The sequence below is a fragment of the Sabethes cyaneus genome, chromosome 2 (genome assembly GCF_943734655.1).
Source record: "Sabethes cyaneus chromosome 2, idSabCyanKW18_F2, whole genome shotgun sequence".
Classification (NCBI taxonomy): domain Eukaryota; kingdom Metazoa; phylum Arthropoda; class Insecta; order Diptera; family Culicidae; genus Sabethes; species Sabethes cyaneus.
Genome location: NC_071354.1, coordinates 68,775,514 through 68,793,659, shown reverse-complemented (window position 1 = coordinate 68,793,659; position 18,146 = coordinate 68,775,514). Strand labels below are relative to the sequence as shown.

General features: G+C 41.1%; 1 protein-coding gene across 6 annotated transcripts in view; it reads left to right on the top strand.

The window, feature by feature from the left end:
* Positions 1–3,162: 3,162 nt before the first annotated feature.
* Positions 3,163–18,146, top strand: part of LOC128733667 (beta-arrestin-1) — a 175,079-nt gene continuing 160,095 nt past the window's right edge. For 2 of the 6 annotated variants that reach the window (XM_053827406.1, XM_053827413.1), the window contains exon 1: positions 3,163–3,337. The gene's annotated coding sequence lies outside the window, so the exon portion shown is untranslated. The other 4 variants (XM_053827409.1, XM_053827407.1, XM_053827408.1 and 1 more) reach the window with 4 other exon arrangements.

Sequence of the window (18,146 nt, the reverse complement as noted above, 5' to 3'; positions counted from 1 at the left end):
GAGCTCCTAACCATACTTTTTTGACAGCACTTGGTGGTTTGTTTACATGGTGTTAAATTTTGAATTGAGTTTTCTATCTTTGTCCGGCAGATAATGATAAAAATTTATAGCTTTTATTTAAGAGAAAGTGCCGTACATGCATTTTACAAAAACTTATGCAGTAATCCTTCACGAAATTTCAAATCGAAACTGCTGGATGTGACAAAAAAACATGGAAACAAACCACCAAGTGGTGTCAAAAAAGTGTGGTTAGGAGCTCCCGTGTAATGCCCAGGTAACCAATAAGCATTAAAATAAGCAGTAAATCAGTCGTTTATTAGCATCCCTGGCGTTTTATACTGCAGGTTGTTGTTTATCAGCTTTTTGACTGCATAACTGTTGTAAATTGGCATGCACAATTCTATTTAAATTCTTCTTGTTGGTAACTAGCTGCAAATAAGCATTGTCAGCACTATAAGAGGACTAGCAGTAAAGTAGCCGCATATTTTGCCAAAATAGCATTTAAGTAGCATTTAAGGCAACTTAAATGCTTATTGGTTTGCTTTTAAATTGCATTGGAAATGCTTATTGGTTACCTGGGTGATCTATCCAGCTTTTTACGCGCTATAATGGCGGACGCTATAAATTTTGTTCGTAATATGCGTACAATCTTTTTGACAACTCTGCATCCATCAAAACTGGGCACTCTTCTCCTGTAAGGCAGTGTTGCTCTTTCTTTCGTTTACGTAAAAGAAGGAGAGCAATAGTTTTGTTTACATTTCGCACATTTTTGCTCTCCTTCTTGAGCGTAAACGAAAGAAAGAGCACGGTAGTGTTGCAAGAGAAGAGTGCCAGATTTGATGTATGCAGAGTTGTCAAAAAGATTGTACGCATATCACGAACACAATTTATAGTGTCCGCCATTATAGCGCGTAAAAAGCTGGATACCTCTTTCTCCGTTGTACCACAGACAAACAGATATAACCCTTGGAAGAAAAATCAACAAAAATTATTGTACCTCAATCTCAATCTTTTGACATTCATTGGAGAAGCGTCGAGTTCGCCCTGACGGAGTTACTATGGATACATTCATGATTGTTTGTTGTTCGAGTGTAATAATGTAAACATTGTTTAATTTTGCAGATGAGCTGAAGTGGAACATAACTAAACGGATTCAAACTTTTATAGTGGTTTGCGGCCATAATTTGCTGAAGGCACTGGCTCAGAATACTTTTTCACAATCGTGCGAATTAAACATTCGAAATATTACACATTAACGCAAACATTAACTTCATGTTGGTCGAGCCGTTGTCAAGTTTGCTCTCGAACAGCGTCTCGACTTGATAAGAAACTTTCCGTTGCGTATTTGGACATTCTCCCTGAAATTTGCGAAACTGGAAAGCCGCAATCCATAAAACTTGTTGTCCGTTCAATCATGTTCCTCTTTAGCTGATCTGCAAAATTGAACAATGTTTACATTTTTACATTCGAACAACAAACAATCATGAATGTATCCATAGTAACTCCGTCAGGGCGAACTCGACACTCCTCCACACTCAAAATAATCCGCACATATCTAATGGAAAATTTCCATATGAAAATCCTTATGATTATTATGTGCCACATATAAATAGAATCCGCCCAGAAGCACACATGAAAATTATATGCACATGAATAGTATGTGCAGATTTTAAAGGTAAATTTTAAAAACACATAAAAGGTAACTGTTTGGCACATAAAGTTCATTTACTGGGCACATGGAAAAAATCTATGTGTGAAACCACCCCATCGACATCTCTATATCGAACTGCAGTAAACGTCAGCGACAGCATGTCCGGGGCTCAAAATTTGACAGCGGGCCCAAATCAGACTGCTGCCAGTTGAGTGAAACGCAGTGCTGACATGCTATCTCATTTTCGCACACATGAGATGTTGGCGGCGAAAACATGGTTGTCTGCCGATGGGGTGTGTGAAACACATAGAATCTGTACGAAAAGTTTTTTCAGTGCAATGAATCTCAAAAGATTGTGCCCACTTTTGCTCAATATCCGCCATTATTGCTCGTGGAAAGCTGGATAGGTATACAGAAACCACCGTTGAACCACTTTGCTTGCGCGATTCTATCGTTGTACACGCCCAGATAACACAAAATCGTAAAAGAAAATTCATAATAAATCGTTTTCATGTCAATTTCACATTGGAATTGTATAATAATTAGAGTATGTCAAATCGAAGTGAACAATAAGTTGTTTTGCAGTCGTGCGTGCCTTCATATACAATTCATGACTGTGAATTATAAAGCAGTATAGACGATTGCAATATTTGATTATATCTTAATCATATATTCAGGAGTATTTAGTTGCGTGTTATAAAAACTACGCAAAAAAGAATTACAAATAATTGGCAAAGCTTTCGCACGTATATCGCCTCCACTTTGGTACATACATGTTCTTATATGGCGTGAAATATAACTTTGTCGTTCAGATATGATTTCGTATATCTCAGTTGCAATCGAGATATACAAACCAAATGGTTTACTGGGCGGTGACAGACATACAATTGTACAGGTACAACGCTGGTACAATTGTTTGTCTGTCTCTGGTATTAGATGTTTAAAAGCTGAAAAAAGGTGTTTACTTCTAAACCTAAACCATATTTTAGCCACAGGTTGAATAAAATCAGCTATAAAAGCGTTTGATCAGCCTGAAATTGTTACTTGGGGAGGTTATGTTCGCCAGTGCAAAACTCTCTTAATGTGAGAAACTGCCACTTTGCAATCCGTAAAATAGTTTTACGTGGGTGCGGGAGTTTTCAAAAGCACATAAATTTGCGTTACGAAATCTATGAATGTTCGCTTATAAATTCCAGATAGAATTAACAAAAGGGTGAATGTCGCAAATGTAAACAAAACAGGTGAGGGTTATTTTTTGCAGAATCATTTTTTTGAAATCAACGCTCACTCGGGTTGTTTACGCTTGCGACATTCGCCCTTTTGTTAATACTATCTTCAATTCTTGTTCTTGTCAGTACGTTACGTGAGCTGTGAAAAAGCTCATACATTTCGATTAAAGCTCATATCAAAGGCTATACACGTAAACATATACACCTTCTTTGTGCAGCAAACAGTGACCGACTCGAGCAACGAAGCAAAGCATCCGAATCCGCGGAATCAGAACGTCACAAGACTCTTGTCGTATCGCACTTGTGTTTCTTGCGTGGAGTTTTTCGTTTCGCGACCAATCTACACTTTGAACTATTGCAAATAGTAAAGTTACTGTTTCCTGTTAGCAGCCATTAGTGACTAAAGTTTTGCTTGCGGGAAAACTCTCTGCTTGTTGCCCGAAACACAGTTGTTGAGGTAAAAGATGAGCGTGAATGTGGTTTTCATTTAAGCCGGAAAAGTTGTAAAATTACAGCGCTGGCTAGTTAGTGCCGTCCGTGATAGAATCTACGCAAAGAGGAAAAAGCTGCCGAAACACCAACACCAAGAAGCACACGCTTGGTGCGCGTATCGTGCGGATGTGTGATTCATCTCCCATCAGTCCAGTCCAGTGCCGTGCTGTGTTGATTTGCTGATTTGATTTTGTTTGGAAATTTTCTCAGTGCACATACCTGTACAGAAAGTCGAACGCATACACGCGCACGGCGCAGTGCGGCGTTTCACATCAGCAAAGAGCTTTTACAGTGCCGTCGTCGTGTGTTTGATTTCCTTGGAATGGGTGGGTGGTTGTGTGTGTGTTAGTATGATGGTCGGCTCTCATCATCTCGCAATCTTTTGTTGGTGTGTGTGGAACAACAAAGAGCGAGGAAGTCGAACTGTCAAAAAAAAGTCCGAGACTGATGGACTTGGAGGAGTTGTCAGAAAGTTTATCGGAACTCTGTGATGTGTTACTTTGCGTTTCTTCTAGTGGTTTTCAACTTTGGACTGATATTGTATATTGATAAGATAACAACCGTCTAGAATCGATGAATGGAAAGTAATTGTACTTTTGATAAAAATTACGATGCATTTTTAAATGTGGTGTGTATGAGAACGTTTAAAATTTTTCTGAAGAACAGCTATTTTATTCTTCCAAGTGATGCGTTCTTTTAGATTACAGTGGAGTTGTGGCACTGGGCAGTGTAAATCTTTTTGGTATATGTTTCATGTGCAATGGAGTTAATAATTGATCTAAAATTCTCGGCTCGTAGTGTTATTTTGTGATTATCAATTTTTTAGTGACATCTGAATGTATACCTAATTGTTATTTAAAGTATTCGTCAATTTATTATACGAAAAAGGTAGAACGAAAGGTCTCATTGTGTAAAGCCATCAGTTTAAATACGAGCACGGTTATTACTAGATGAAACCGAGACGCTTGTTTGCTTTCAAACGTTACTGAAGAACTATTCCGATAGAAACCGACCGAAACCGGAAGGTTTATCTTCAATGCTGCAAGCAACACAAAATAGCTCAAGGTAAGTCTCTTAGAATTTGCAGTCGTTATACAGTAATACAATTGTTGATGACAAATATTTTCTAGGCAATAAAGTAATTAGTTTGTGTAACATTAAAATACAAATGAGTGCATGATTCTATTACAGCTCAGCAAATATGTTTTTTGCCAGCAGAAGAGTGCCTGATTCACCCACATTGGGCTTCACTAGAACTGTAATAAATGTTACTATGCATACTGGTCGAATAATGCTTGGTAAATATTTTCATGACCTATATTAAACCTTGGCGACATAGACAACACCCTTTTAGGGACACTCTAGAAGGGGAGTTTCAGAATTAGTTTTCATTGGCATCCCCGCCACTGGATGAGATCAGGATGTTGACCAGTTGGTAAAATTTGTACGATCTAAAACGTACCACGTTGCTGCTGTTGGCCGTTTTTCAAGAAGTTACATGACACTTTTCTCAGTTTCAGTTTCTTACTTCAGTTCTACGAGTTGGCAAACCATTCGAGGATTTGTGACGGCCACTCGCTTCAGTCGGCCTTCACATCCGGTCGAATGTTTGTTATCCTTGGCACTTTTGTGCCCTGCGCATTGTCCCTGTAAATAGAAATTTAAATTGTCACCCATATTGCAATTCAAAAATTATTTATTCTTAATCTGCTACGAATAGTCTCATTTTGAGTAGCTAAGTTTCTTTTACTAAATATTAAATATTCTGGTTAATTTAAATCATTCTTAAAACAAAATTTTGGTAATAAAAAGTAGCAGCTTCAAAACACTTATAAAGACGACGAAGATAAGGACAACAGTAAGCGAGGATGCCCCCATATCCCGGTCACCATTATTTCCCATAATTCATAGCCTAGAAGCGAACCGCTTACTTCCGCTGTCCCTTTTTTGCCAGTCACTCAGCTCTGGGCTTGCCTACAGGGATTCATTCTATGTAATTCTGTGTCAGAGTCTTTTCCAACCAGAGCAGCAGATTTAATCACCGCGAATGGAAGCGAACAGGACGAATGTGGAGATGAAATCCACGAAAGACCGGCAGGTACTAAGCTGGCACAGAAGATTGATTAAATTGAATGAGAAAATTTCAATAAAATCCATGGACCGACCTTTGTAAGCTCTGGCACTAATACCATTTCGGTTCCGGGAGTCAATTAATTTGCTCTTGACGCTTTTGATTGACTGCAGCAAGAATCGTACGAAAATGATGCCGTATTTCGTTCGATTCGATAAGTTGTATTAAACATCACTGTTCCGGTCTGAGTAAGTGGTGACGGTTCCGTTTTTTACAAGTTTCTTGAAATTTTCAACATCTAGCTAATGTATGTTTGATCTGCAGAATCAGATTTGCAGATCCATTAAACGGTAGACAGAATCATCACAGAGATTGTAATCGATAGTTGATTTCAACTGTCGTTTCGTATTTTAACCAAATTAATGAACTTATTTTGCTTCTGCTTTAATCTTTCTTTCTTCCATCAGGTACATTTATTGGACAGTGGCACAAACGGCACAAATCAAAGCATTTTACGATAGCTAGCTTAAATGAATAAAATAATAAAATGCTTCTAAATATTACTGCCGTCACAGCGAAATATTGTTTTTACAAAACACTGTTATCCAGTGGCCATAAACGTGGAATTCTTCACTCGGGTCACTGAGCTTGTGCTATACGAACATTAAATAGTATTTATATTTTTTGTGACGTTTTCATTTTGTCATTATGGGTGTCCTTGCGCATTATAGCTCCTCTAGAAGAGCTGGGAATCCGGAAAAATTGTATGTACACTTGCCACATGAGGTGTTGGAATAAAATTTCTCATGAAGCACACATGATTTCTATTTACCGGCGCTGAAACAATGTAAATGTTGGATCTTGGATGCAGTTGTCTCATTTTTTTCGAGCAGCCGAGCTAAATTACTTAATTCAAAAGTTAATGAATCAGAATTGTCATAACTATAATATGTGAAATTGCTTTTTGACGATGTCAGAAACTTCTGTTATACCATCCAAGCTCCATTCAATGCAAAAAAGTTTTTTATCCTACTCATGACTGTGTGGGAAATAAATCACTGCCAAGTGTGGTGAAGTTTTATACCCATTACCTAAATTGTCACAAATGTGCCACCAAACTTGTACTGTTTTCTACTCAAACGAAAAAAAAGAAATACAGCTTTTTGAATAGTATACCATTCAGCGGGAAACGGTTCCCCCTGGGCTCGCTCGACAGATGTCGATATATTGCGAGAATCACTTCAACCGAAAGCACATTATCTTTCCCACATAAGCCGACGACCAACGAACTTTTGTCCGTTGGCCGTTGTCCGTCGTTATTGTAGTCGTCAAACTTTTGCCACATAATGAAAAAATAAAATCGTCTCTTGATGGAGACCATCGCCTTCCGCTACCCCCAAACGTTGCTGACTGGAGCTCTGTTTCCTAACCATACACAATGGCACATGCAAGCCTTGTCGAAGCGTGAAATTTACGATATGCTCAATATCAGCCCAGACGATACGGGGGCTACGATTTTGTTGATAGCATCTGGCTCGATCATGTATGGATAGATTCAGTCAGTGTGGTGGCCAATCATGAACAGAGTTGTTGTAAGAAGAAAAACCCTCTTTACACAATTTATTTATGAATGGTCTGTCAAAAAAGTTGATGATGCTATATTTTGTTCGCCAACAGTTGTTGAAAGTAAAGGTTATTCTTCCGAGAAGGTGTCTGCAACCGTAGGTGTTACTTCCCTGACTGAAATGGCATTTTCTTGTAGATTTTCTTGAATATTTATGCGTCCCAATTCAATGAATTCGAACAAAAAATTGCAAAACGTGCATGAAAATGCTCATCTCGATTATACTTGAAATAATCCATGAAATAGGTCTAAATTGTCACCACTTTTTCAAGCGTTTTTACCCGTATCTCTCCAATGACCCTTGTAAAATAGTCTTCCAAGGCCTCAGTCGCTAATCCCACAACAAAGTAGAGAGATGTCAAATCATTTAATCAGATGGGCAGTTTATAGGTCTAAAACAAGAGATTAATTACTTACCAAACAGGCTTTTCAATTGGGCTATGTGAAAGTTAATTGGTTCATTGGTTCACCTGTGGCAAGCAGCGCCGTCTTATTGAAACATATACTGGCCAGAACTGATGGATTTGGAGAGGGCCCTAGGAGGTTTGGAGGTAGCCACGGCCAAAACCAAATGCTAACAGGTACTTGGTTCTAGAAGTATTCACAACGCACTAATCCAACCTTCACTGCTTCATGTTTCAGATTTGTGTACTGCTCAGCAACCAGCTGGTGCGTCCTTTTGACAATGCCCACGTCGTCAGCGAAAAAGATCATTGGCTAGATTTATTAATCTGCATGTTAAAACCTGCACATTTCATAACACCTTCTAGCGCAATGTTTAACAAGGGACGGGAAATACCGTCGCCTTGTCGAAGTCCCCTGCCTGTTTCAAACGGGCTTAACGCGTCCGATATGCTCAGAAAGCATTGTAATGGACAAAACGCGCTCGATATCCTCACACAGCACTGTACACCATCCATCGTGGCCTTAATCCATCTTGTCAGCATTCCAGGAAAGCCGTTTTCGTCCATAATTTTCTAGCTCTTCACGGTCGATAGTATCGTAGGCGGCCTTGAAATCTATGAATGCGTGATGCGTAGGACCTTGCTATTCGCGACACTTTTGGAGGATATGTCGCAGCACAAAGATTTGGTAATGAACCAAATCTTCGCCAGTCCACAAAACCGATAACTTCCCACGAATCTATTTGCTAGCGGCGATAGGCACCGAAAGATGATCTGAGAAAGCACTTTATGCGCAGCGTTGAGAATGGTGATCGCTGTCGATAGTTCTCACATTCCAACTTATCGCCCTTCTCGTATGTTGGGTATATTATTCCTTCCATTTCTACGGTATTTGTTCTGTTCCCCAGATCCTAACTATCAAGCGGTGCACACAGGTAGCCCCTCTACCCGGGTCCATCTTGATAAGCTTCGCTACGATGCCATCTTTGCCAGCTGCCTTATTGTACTTGCTCTGATTGATGAGTTCGATCGCTTCACCTATTGTGGGGGTCGGCACATGACAATCATTCGCCATTCAGGGCCTGACTGTAGTGCTGCTTCCACCTTTCGATCACCTTAGCTTCATCCGACAAGATCCGTCCGTCTTTATCCCGACATGTTTCGGCTGGCGACACAAAGCCTTTGCGGGATACGTTCAGTTTCTTGTATAATTTGCGTTTCCTAAGAACGACACAGCTGCTCCATGTTCTCGCAGATTTCTTGCAGACGTCATGTCTTGGGCAGTTGTTGTATTCACGCTCAAGCTGCGCGTAAAAAGCGTCCTTATCGTCTTCGTCGCTTCCTAGGCGTGGCCTATGCACAGTGATAATGCTAATGCTTTTTTTTGTGTGTGGATATTATCACTACGACCAGCATTTCGATCTATTGTGATCTTATCCAGGTGTTGTTCCGCACTTCGTTGATATTGCAGTACGCTATAGAGTGAGCGAACTGCTTATTATCCGTGCTTAAAGTGTCGGTGTGTTTTCACCCCTTTTCCCTCTACGCTTCTTACTACTTTTCAACCAATCTAGCTCTAGAGCCAGGAAGTGCGGAGACTAGTTATAATTTGTCCTTGAACAAGAGGCTTCATTCGCACCTCAAGCAAGTATCACTCTTATAACTTGCCCTGGCAAGAGGTTTTCATTGTTAGTAAATGCAGAATGCAGTAGGAAGGATGTGGAGGAGCCTGAGAATAAACCCATGCTAAAGTCACTATACACCGGATGGCCTGATTCTACTAAGATTCGAACCCACGACCACTCGCTTGCCAAGACAGACTCGGTAACCTTGCGGCTACAGGGCCCCCCTGAAGAAACGGCCTCTACCCAATTACGCGCTTTTGCATGTCGCCCATCACGATTAAAATTGTACCCAGCTCGTGTGTAAATATTGCGGTAGCTCTGGTAAATGATGGATCCATTTCTATACGAATGTATCGCAGACCCCTTCTAGCATACCTCGTGCAGCGCTACAAAGTCGAACTTGCGCGCCTACAATAAGTCGGAAAGAACGTGGATAGAAAATTGAGAGACTTGCAGTTCCACGTTCCAAGCTTCTAAACGTTAGTCCTTTTTCGTGTCCTTGGTCTATACCGATTGTTCCGGTCCGTAACTCCATATTCATATTATAAGCTTCCTGTACTAGTATTTTCGCAGTAGATCCTATTGCGTGCACGGCATTCAAGTATCACATCTACTACAGTGGCGGCGATAAAGCAGAGCACGGAGTCGGATTCGTATTATATGGAAAACAAATGAAGCGTGTCATTAGGTGGAGGCCCATCAATGACCGTCTATGCGTGTTGAGAATTAAGGGCAAATTCTTTAACTACAGTCTGATAAATGTGTACGCATCGACGAACGACAAGCCCGATGACGTAAAAGAGGCGTCCAATGATCTTCTCGACAGAACATATGGAGAATGCCCAAGATATGGCATAAAGATAGTCATCGGGGATACAAATGCACAGGTCGGACGTGAAGAGTTCTTTCGTCCCGTTATTGGTAGAGAAAGCCTCCATCTTACCACAAACGACAATGGCCTGAGGCTAATCAACTTCGTTGCAGCCAGAGGAATGGTTATCTGTAGCACCCATTTTGCACGATGGAACATTCGTAAGCACACCTGGAAACACCCTAATGGAGAGGACTGCTCTCAGATCGACCACGTTCTGGTTGATGGCCGGCACTTTTCTGATGTCGCGACGTGCGATCCTTCCGGGGACCAAACGTTGACTCGGACCACTATCTCGTAGTAAGCAAGATCTGCGCCCGGTTCTCCAACGTATTCAAACCGAAGCCAACGAGGAAGATACGGCTGAACATTCGGCGGTTATCAGCGGAGGGAGTTGCTGCAGAGTACTCTCGGAAGCCTGATGAGCGGATCGGCGAACATATCGGAGAGAACCTGAACGAACAGTGGAGACACATCCACGACGCGATCAGTACTACAGCGCGGGAAGTGTTGGGTACTGCTGCTGCAGCCACTTCCAGTGAGTGGTTTGACGCAGAGTGCCAGCGAGTGACTGATGTGAAGAATCGAGCCAGAAGTCACATTTTGGCTGCAACTGTGTCACGCCAGAGCAGAGAGAGATACCGAGATGCTAGAGCTGCCGAAAAGAGACTTCACCGTCGTCAGAAGAAACGTCAGCACTGGGATCGCGTTCTTGCGGAGACGGAGAATTGCTTCGAGAGGCACGATACAAGAAGCTTCTTTAATACGATCAACGGAATCACGAACCGGACCGTGCCAACTCCTGTTATGTGCAACGACAAGGAGGGGAACCTGATCGAAGGTGGCTAGGCGTTGGAAACAATATTTCGATGCATTGTTGAATGTCGAACAAGATGGAACGGTCAACAGAAACAGGATAACGATTGAGAATGATGGACAAGCTGTGGGTTCACCAACTTTGGACGAGGTTAGGCAAGCAGCGAGAGAGCTGAAAAACAGCAAAGCAGCTGGAAAGGACGGCATCCCCGCCGAACTTTTGAAAGTCGGGAGCGAACGGCTGTATTGTGCAATCCATCAGGTTATACTAAAGGTATGGACTGTGGCGGAATTACCTGCGCACTGGTTGGAAGGTCTCATATGCCTAATTTACAAAAAGGCATATTAGACGAAGGAGTATGGCACAGGCGCATGAATAATGAAATACACCAAGTGTACAAAGAAGCGGATATTGTGAAGCGACTAAAATATGGCAGGCTACAGTGGGCTGGCCACGAAGCAAGGATGCCGGATGAGAGACCAGCGAAAACAATATTTAGCAGAGAACCCGAGAGAGGCCGTCGACTTCGAGGCAGACCCCGTACCCGTTGGATGAGCGCTGTTGACGAGGATGCTAGAACAGCGGGTGTTAGGGGCGACTGGAGAGTGGCAGCCCAAGACCGAGTAATGTGGAGACGGCTCCTGAATTCGGCATGGCTTCGATAAGCGGATTGTCGCCGAAAAAGTAAAGTAAAGTAAGTACGGAAGTTACGGATGGTTTGTAAGGCCTCCACCAACCCCCTTGTGTCGCCGGATGACCTTCGTGAAAGTACTGTTTGGCGTCCCACACTGACATGAGAACGATGACTTTCCCTTCCCTGTTAGCATACGACCTTAGTTTCCACCAGAGGTTGGTTTGCTGATCTGCACTAAGGTTGCTCGCGTCCCGGTTGGTACCATGTGGGTGCTATGGATAGGAGTTACTGAATAAAAGGCTGAGATCCACTATGGGGTATATTTGACGCATTAACCAGCCGTTTACCACCCTCATTAGGCACAAAAGGAAGTCATTTCTTTATCGGATTGTGACAGGCGATGAAAAGTGGATTTAATACAATGATCCTAAACGTCAAAGATCTTCGGCATGCCCAGGGGAACCACCAATATCGGTTGCACGGTCATATCGGACAATGCTTTGTGTTTGGTGGGATCAGAAGGGTTTGATCGACTATGAGTTTGTCAAATCTGGTGAAACATAGAAACTTGAACGCGACCGACAACATATAATCGAGTTTTGGGTGAAAAATACCCAGAATATCAAAAAAGGCAACACCAAGTGATTTTGTTGTATGATAATGCTCCATCACACTGCAAAACCGGTCAAGGAAACGATTAAGTCTTTTGGTTAGGAAATCTAGCAGACTTGGCTGATTCCGAACCCCAATCAAATTCGTACTTTTACGGCACTGCCGGCGACAGTACGTTGCCTGGCCAGCCAGGTTGATGATACTCGGGAATTCCAGCAATATACCATTTTCAATGCCACATTATTACCATTTTCAATGCCACAGTATTTTTGACTGTATAAGGGATTGTTATTGTTATTTATTTAAAAAAATATTTAATACTGCATTGCCTTGAAGAACACTAATACAGTTACAAACAACTTAATAAAAATAACAAATGATTCTTAATAGAAGCACACAGTTATCGTCTCTGCAAGAGTCTTCTTTTGAAAAGGACTGTGGGGATGCCAAACTCGAACAACTCGTAAACGGTGTTGAACTGAGCTGCCAGATACCTTATCGGACTAAATTGACCATAGTTAGCTCTTTGTGCGTCAATATAAAGGAAGTTCCTCATTCAAATAGCCCGGTCCGGAGCGTAAAGATTCGTCTTTTCCAGGGCAGATAGCGATCAAGAGCTTAGTAACAAAGTCAACATGAGCTGTTGTACCCCTCTTTTCGAGGATTTCAAGTCGTACAAATTTCCACCATGTATCATATGAAACACGGTCCGACAGTTTGCTCCAAGGTAGCATCCGAAGAGTATAATCAGTCAAAATTCACTCCGTGGTCATGATAGTTATTAATCCGTTGCAGTGCATAACCAACCAAATAGAATATTTCAAAGTGATTGGATTCAGTTTGTGGTGGAGCTTGTGCATCCAGCCCCCAATAGGTCAACAAGCTGCTGAGATTTGTAACAGCCAGATAGATACGTCGAAACAGACAACATCCAGGTATGCTTTAGGTATGCGCCAATTCGTTGCGCGTCTCGACACAAGTCGGCTGCAACCTTTTCGAACCATACGCACGTTGGGCCCCTCTATTCCTGATCCCGGTGGGGTTCTTGAAGTTAACGGATTTCACTGCACAGTCGTCCGGTATCCTTGCGACGTGGTCGGCCTACCGTAGTCTTCCAACTTTCGCCAGGTGTTCGATGGCAATCTCTCCAAGTGGTGCCTGCAACTCGGGGTTCATATGCCTACGCCACTCTCCGCTATCCATTTGTGCTGCGCCAAAAAAAGTCCGCAAGAGCTTTTGTTCAACTACGGCAAGTGCACATATGTCTTCCGTAAGCAAAGTTACTGTCTCAAGTTCGTAAAGGGCTACCGGTCTGATAAGCGTTTTGTACATCGTTAGTTTTGTGCGGTCGTGTGCTCCTTGTTCGAAGCGTCTTACGGAAGAAAAAGTAGGCTCGACTTCCAGCTTGAATGCGTCGTTGAATTTCCTTACTTGTGTTATTGTTGGCGGTGACCAGACACCAAATATTCGAACTTTAGATGAACGAAATTAGAGTTTAACACCGAAATAATTGCTAGTATTTTGTTGCCAAAGAGGTATCATTTATCATTTATTTATATTATCAACAGACTATTTTTATGCCCTAATCATATCTAGCTTGATTAAAATTGTTCTAAAATTACGTTTGATTGCTTCCCTGGACAAATTAAAGTCAAACCCTTTGGCAACTCTATTAAATAATCAAAGAAGACCAACTATACTACCGTAGGCCTCGTAATTCGTTCGTCTGGCTGTAATTTGCAGAAATCCACGGTTTCGTAAAAATCTTCGTTGTACTTGTAGTCGGATATTAGTGAGTAACGCTGGGCATTCCGTTCTAGTAGTAACAGCGAAAACAGCACGAGGAACCTTGTGGCGGACAGCTAGAGGATCCAGATGCATGAGTTGGCAGCGACTTGCCTAGGATGGCAGCCGGAACGGGTCTCACCATGGAAGGCGTCGAAGGGCAAAGCGCACAAATCTCCGCTGTACAGCTTCGATTCTCTCAACTCCATTCTGGTAGTAAGGATTCCAAGCTTTACAACAACTTGAGGATTGAACGCACCAATGAGCAGTATAAGGACTTCAGGCAGTAGATGTTGCTAAAAACCTTAGTGATTCGGAACATAAAGCCGAGATTTCTAGAGGCCTTGCCGACAATGTAAGCTATATGCTGGTGGAATGATAATTTGCTATCTAGCAATACTCCTAAATCTTTGAGACTATTTATTCTTCCAATAATAATTCCCAAAAGCTTATAATCGAACGTGATAGGTTCTTTCTTTCTTGAAAAAGTGATGATGGCGCACTTGCTTGGATTACCCTTCTAACGGTTTGTGCTACACCAATCTGCAAAAATCTCCAATTGTTGTTGAAGCATACGGGCATCAGTGATAGAATTAATATGGCTGAAGATTTTTATATCATCGGTGAAAGACAAACGGATAACTTTTAGTTTGAAATTCACATCGTTGAAATATATGAGGAAAATCAATGGTCCGAGGTGGATACCTTAAGGGATCCCAGACGGAGCAGCAAATTCCACAGAACAATCATCACCGATTTTCACTGTTGGCTGACGACCAAGAAAAAATCATCAAAGCAAAAATCTTTTTCAGAAAGAAAGTTATTATTAATCGGTTTTTCTGTCACAGGAAAATGAAACTCACTAAATAAATTCATTATTTGGTTAAAACAACAATTTTTCAAAAAAAGATCATTATTTGGTTAAAACAACAGTTTTTCGATGACGTGTTGATTTTATCCACTTATTATATCAATATGCACCATAAAATTTAATGCGCATATGCTGCAAACCAACGGAGGCTGCTGAAACTTTATTTATTATTGAATGGGCTATAGTATAAACCAAATCGATCAGAATGATCTAACAATTTTCGACGTAGAACTACGTCTTTGTTTACTATACTGGGACTGGGTAGCACTTTGTGAAAACGAAAATAGAAGTGTAACGTTTGAATGAAAGATTTCAAATGCTAATAACTACTAAACTACTGAACGAAACTGAACAATTTATATGTCGTTAGATAAATAAAATGACCAGTAATTTTAAAGGAGATAAGAGAGCAATTTTAAGGAGGGCGTAAGAGAGGGGGCTGTACAGCAGTGAAACACAAATTTCATCAAAACTCTAGAACTAATCTAGCAAATGGAACCAAATTTGGAATGTAGGGGTTTCAGAAGGCAAGAATTTTTTCTATTCTAAATTGAGACCCCTCCCCTCTTTAGGAGGTTGGAATTCCTATTCCAATACGAATTTATCTAATTTGTGCCAGTTATGATCATGTCTCAGAAAAGAACGAACTGAGGTATGCGTTCAGACAACGTGGTCTAGTCACAGCAATTAGAATCATCAATGAAGTAATTTGCGGTTTCGTCACCAACGAGAATGACATTTGCTGAGGATCGCTTATGTAGGAGTGAGAGGGGAGCAAAGAGTGGAGGAGGGGATCCGGGAGTTTGGAATTTGATGTTGTTGATATTACTCCTACTGCAAACAGCCTCAGCTAATGTCAAAAAATCTTTATATGTGTGCGTGGTGGAATACTTCATTAGAAGCAACAGAGGTATACTTAACGCGTTAGCAATCTTTTTTATAAAATCTTATACATAAAAATGGATTTCTGTCTGTCTGTCTGTCTGTCGGGATGTTCCTTATAGAATCTAAAACTACTGAACCAATCGGAGTGAAAATTTGCATGTAGAGGTTTTTGGGGCCAGGAAAGGTTTTAGTGATGGTTAGAGACCCCTCCCACCACTGAGAGTGGGGGCTCCCATACAAATGAAATACAAATTTCTTCATAACTCGAGAACTAATCAAGCAAATGGAACCAAATTTGGCATGTGAAGGTTTTCGAGGGCAAGAATATTTTCTATGATGAATTAGGACCCCTCCCCACTTTAAGAGGGGGGGTTCCTGTACAAATGAAAAACAAATTTCCTCATAACTCGAGAACTAAACAAGCAAATGGAACCAAATTTGGCATGTGGGTGTTTTTGAAGAAATTTTTTTTTCTGTGATGAATTGGGACTCCTCCCCACTTTAGGAGGGGGGGGGGGCGGCTCCTATACAAATGAAATACAAATTTTCTCATAACTCGAGAACTAATCATGCAAATGGAACAAAATTTGGCATGTGAAAGTTTTCGAGGGCAAGAATATTTTCTATGGTGAATTGGGACCCCTCCCCACTTTAAGAGGGGGGCTCCTATACAAATACAAATTTCCTTATAATTCGAGAAGTAATGAAGCAAATGGAACCATATTTGGCATGTGAGTGTTTTTGGAGGCAACCATTTTTTCTATGATGAATTAGGACCCCTTACCTTTTTAGAAGGAGGGGCTCCCATACAAACGAAATACAAATTTCCTCATAACTCTAGAACTAATCAAGCAAATGGAACCAAATTTAGCATGTGGGTGTTTTTGTAGGCAAGAATATTTTCTATGGTGAATTAGGACCCCTCCCCACTTTAGGAGGGGGGAGGGCTCATATACAAATAAATACAAATTTTCTCAACTCGAGAATTAATCAATCAAATGGAACTAAATTTGACATGTAAGTGGTTTTGGACGCAAGATTTTTTTCTATGGTGAATTGAGACCCCTCTCCTCTTTAGAAAGCGAGTTATGAGCCATCTCCCCTTTAAGAGGGTGGGCTTCCGTACAAATGAAATGCAAAACTCCTCTTATCTCAAGAACTAATCAAGCAAATGGAACCAAATTTGGCATGTGGGAGTTTTAGATGGCAGAATTTTTTTCTATGGTGAATTACGACCCCTTCCCCTTTTAAGAGGGGGGCTCCCATACAAGTGAAATACAAATTTCCTTATAACTTGAGTACTAATCAAGCAAATGGAACCAAATTTGGCATGTGGGGCTTTTAGGGGGCAGACATTTTTTCTATGATGAATTAAGACCCCTCCCCTGTTTAGGAGGGGGGCTCCCATACAAATGAAATTCAAATTTCTTTATAACTTGAGAACTAATCAAGCATATGGAACCAAATTTGGCATGTGGGAGATTTTGGAGTCTTGAATTTATTTTATGATAGTTAGAAACCTCTCACCCCTGTGGTAGGGGGATATGGACTCTCATACAAATATCACAATTCTTTTGCGAAACTCAAAAACTAATCGAACTTGAGATATTCGAGAATCTGCCATCAAACATTAGTCAATAACAAGACCTAAAAAACTATATAGTGACAATATAGACACTATAACACGGCCGCGAGTGTTCCCGGCGACCCGCCGTAGGAAGCGCCGCCCACTGGGAGAGGCTACTCCCCGCAGAAATCACTACTGTCTAGGTTTATTTGTTTTCCTAGGTCTACCTGGATGTCCTGGAACGAGCGACAGCGAGTAAGGAGAGGATCGCGAAATGGTACTTTCCACAAAAAAGTTTTCCGTGAAATGGTACATTCCGCTTAGGGTTTTTCGCAAAATGATATTCGGCGAAATGTTGTACAATCATAGAGAATATTACTATCCGCTTTCTGGCTATGCAATGAGGGGACAGGGGAGTTGTTTTCTACTTTACTGTGAGGAAAAATTGCAAATTTGTATATTAAACTACCCATTCTTGGTAACTAATAAGCATTAACATAAGCAGCAAATCAGCGTATCTGGCATTTTATACTGCACGTTGTTGTATATTAGCTTTTTGACTGCATCGGTGTTGTAAATTGGCATCCAAAATTGTGTTCAAATTCTTCGTGTCGGTAATTAGCTGTAAATTAGCATTGTCAGCACTATAAGAAGGTTATCAGTAAAGTAGCTGTATATTTTGCCAAAATAGCATTTAAGTAGCATTTAAGGCGACTTAAATGCTTATTGACCTACATTTCAATAGCATTGGTGATGCTTATTGGTTACCTGGGATGCTTTCATAGTTACGTAACTGCCAAAATGAATCATCTAAGGTTGAACTCCTCAGAAACTTACAAAACTCGAGATTGTGACAAAGATCATCCGAGGTTCATGATTTATGTACAACACAGGTTAATTTGTGGCAATTTGTGACCGACAAACTTCGGTCGGGTCAGCCAGTAGGTAAATAATTCCAATGTTCTGGTCCTCTGACGCAGTGCGACCTTTCCACTTCGTGGATTACCA